At 45.8% G+C, this 3,399-nt stretch overlaps 1 long non-coding RNA gene across 1 annotated transcript; it reads left to right on the forward strand.

Annotated features, from left to right (window-relative positions):
• The first annotated feature begins 1,215 nt into the window (after positions 1–1,215).
• LOC148121196 (uncharacterized) lies at positions 1,216–2,718 on the forward strand. Its single transcript, XR_015738504.1, has 2 exons — positions 1,216–2,011; positions 2,478–2,718. It is a non-coding gene; the product is annotated as an uncharacterized LOC148121196 (long non-coding RNA).
• Positions 2,719–3,399: the final 681 nt, after the last annotated feature.

Genomic DNA, 3,399 nt, shown 5'->3' on the forward strand with positions numbered 1-3,399 from the left:
GAGCTAGTGAAAGAAATACAGCCTGACCCTGAAAATACAGCCAGACGCTAAAAAGGGCAAGTAAAAGAAACACAGTTTGGCCCTGAAACCAGAGCCTACTCTGCCCCTAACTAACTGAATATGAAACCAACCAATCCCTGAGCAGGAAAATCAACCAATCCCCGAGCAGGAAACCAATGAATCCCTGAGCAGGAAATCTAGTGCCCTCACCCTGAACCCAGAGCCAGTGAAAGAAATACTATAACTCTGAACTTAGAACACATCCTGACCCTGAAATCAAAGCCAAAGAAACACTCAACACACTTTTGTTATTCTTTGCTATCACTTTAAGAACTAACCACGCCCACCTCAGCCACTTCGGCCCTCCCTCACGCCATCTTCTCTCTCTCTCACGTGTGTGTGGGGGGGTGTGCGCGCGTGTGTGTGTATGTGTGTGTATGTGTCTTTGTTTTATGTTTGTCTATATTTCCCTTTTTAAGTAATAAATGTCTAGCTTTATGTATAGCCTTATGTACATTTACTCTGCCGTTCATATCCAGCCGCCTGACTCTGCTGCTCGCCCCGGGACCCTGCACTGCTTTGGCGGTGGCAGCCTCTGTCTGGCTCGCATGCCGCCGGGGCCATTCCATCATCATATCTTTTAAAAAGAACAAAATTGGTGCCGCGGACTCGAGAGATTCACCCGCCAAAGGCCAGAGTTCCACGGGACCCTGACCACCAACTTCCGGGACTGAATCTAAACCGAGGTCTCAACACTGACCCACCTGTTACAAACAACACCGGCTTCACTTGGTGTGTCACTCCTCGTTCTGCTACAGAAGGTTGCTTTCCTTTGCTGGAATCGTGTTTGGACGACCCCAGGGGTTGGTCCGCCTGCGTTAGCACTGCGTTCCTGTGCTGTGCATTCGACATTCGTCTGGGGACCGGGTCCTCAGTTTCTCTATCTTTTTTCATTTTCACTTCTTTTCTTTACTTTTTCTCTCCTCTCGTCGTACTGCCGCTCCAGGAGCGCCCCGGCCTCTGGTTTATCCAGCTAGGCCCATAGCTCCCCACCCGTGAATCAAGGACGCTTGTTCATGTGGTCTTGGGCGCTTCGTTGCGCGGGTTTTCACGATTCAGACTCTGGATAACAATCGTCCATGGCAGACAGTCGTGGGTTTTTCCATCCCAGCCGTGACCTGGTGCAGTTTTTTTTTTTTCGGTTCCAGACTTTTGCTCCCCTCTGCGGCTTATGGTTTGGCATGGCAGCTCAACAAACTGTAACTTTTCCCTTGCAACACGTGGCCGCCGCCATGTTCATTGGGGTCAAGTGACTTTATCACTAGATTCACTGAGAGCCAGATCACGCAACCAGGCCCTCCCACTGTTATGTATGTCCCGCTTTCCCCTCCCCCTCCTCAGTGTTCACTGAAATCTCTCCTTAGCTGTAATTACAGGTGTTTTGCATAGTGACGTGCTTTCTGATAGGGCCCATCAGAGACATACACTTTGCCTAATTCCTGTTCTTTATGTATAATAATTGTTCATTTCATCTCGTTTCAGACTACAAAATCATAAACTGGTATGTACTTTTAAGCTGTTTTTTTTTTTTACCATTGTCAGCTCTACCACTAATCTTAATGTTACAAACAGGTTTTTTTTCTTTCTGTCTGTCTTTTTACCTATTAAGAGTCAATACAGTCAAACTCAAACCCAATCTTCCAGACAGATTCTATACTACAACTATACCTAATAATCAGCCCTCAACTGCTCAGAGATCTGGGGAATGCGATATTTAAATGTTTAATTATTTTAAAAACTTTTCATAACCAAAAGAGACAGGTTGGCTCCTAGCAAGCACTCTGTTTCCTCCAAGAAGACAAAAGACAGACGGTCACGTCATTGACCAGCATCCATCTGCAGTTTGCTTCGACTGCCAAGCGCTGACCATTGGGCAAAAACTGCCTATCACCTAAACTGGAGACCTCCAAACGTGGACAGGATCACTGGAATCGACAGTCTAGCTGCGCAGGTCAGGTAGACCTGTCTTCCTAAAGATTTCTTGGTCCACAGGGTCTTCAAAAGCCTGGCAGCTCTACATTAAACAACAAAGGTCAAATGCAACCTTCAGCGACCAGGGAGGACCAAAGAGTAGCTCTAGGTGCCAACAAAGTAAGTTCTCTGTCATTTTTTAATCAGTTACTCAAGTAAAATCTTATCCTTCTCAAAGATCTCTGACAGTCTTATAGCTAAGAGGTTTTGCCAGATTGTCTCACCAAATAAAAATACTTTTCATTATAATTTCTGTTTTTTAAAAACCCAAGGAGTTCTTAATACAATATATATGTCTAAAACTTCTGTTTTTCTTATAAGTTCCAGGGAGCTGAATTAAAAAACCCACCGTAAACAGGTCAGATACAAACCCCTCAATTCCCTGGTCCTAAAAAAATTTTTCCTCAATTTAACTTTGTTCTCTGTTCTGCCAACACCCTAACCAGGTACAAGAGACACCAGACATTTCCATGCCACAGACACCTGTCCTGTCGGAAACAGAGACCAGCTATGCCAAGATGTGACCAGCACCCAGCTTCTCTCGGATCTTTCTCACCCCCACAACCCCCCCAAAGACGACGCCCACAAATCAGCTGGAAGCAGTCTTGAGAATTCGCTGCCCCAATTCCTTCAACCTGTAATGTCTAACCTTCTACTTTTTATTATAAAAAGGATCCGGGAATGTTATTCTTTGCTATCACTTTAAGAACTAACCACACCCACCTCAGCCACTTCGGCCCTCCCTCGTGGCCATCTTCTCTTTCACGAGCGCGCGCGTGTGTGTGTGTGTGTGTGTGTGTGTGTGTGTGTGTGTGTGTGTGTGTGTGTGTGGGTGTGGGTGGGTGCATGCGCGTGTGTGTATGTGTGTGTATGTGTTTTTGTTTTATGTTTGTCTATATCTCCCTTTTTAAGTAATAAATGTCTAGCTTTATATATAGCCTTATGTACATTTACTCTGCCGTTCACCGTATCCAGCCGCCTGACTCTGCCGCTCGCCCCGGGACCCTGCACTGCTTTGGCGGTGGCAGCCTCTGTCTGGCTCGCATGCCGCCGGGGCCATTCCATCATCATATCTTTTAAAAAGAACAAAAACTTTGACTCTAGATCCAGAGCCAGTGAAAGAAATATGCCCTGACCCTGAATTAGAGCCAAAAGGCTAAAATGGGGCCACTGAAAAAAACACAGTTTGGACCTGAAACCAGAGCCCCTAAACCAACTTAGCCAACCAATCACTGATCAGGAAAACTAACCAATCCCTGAGCAGAAAATCTTCTCCCTGAAAAATTCTGCCCCTAAGATGCCCTATATAAGCCTCTCTGCCTGTTCAGTTGTGGGCTTTTCTTTCCTATTCTGACAGAGGCAACTAAT

This window comes from Myodes glareolus, chromosome 8, assembly GCF_982192425.1.
Source record: "Myodes glareolus chromosome 8, mMyoGla1.1, whole genome shotgun sequence".
NCBI lineage: Eukaryota > Metazoa > Chordata > Mammalia > Rodentia > Cricetidae > Myodes > Myodes glareolus.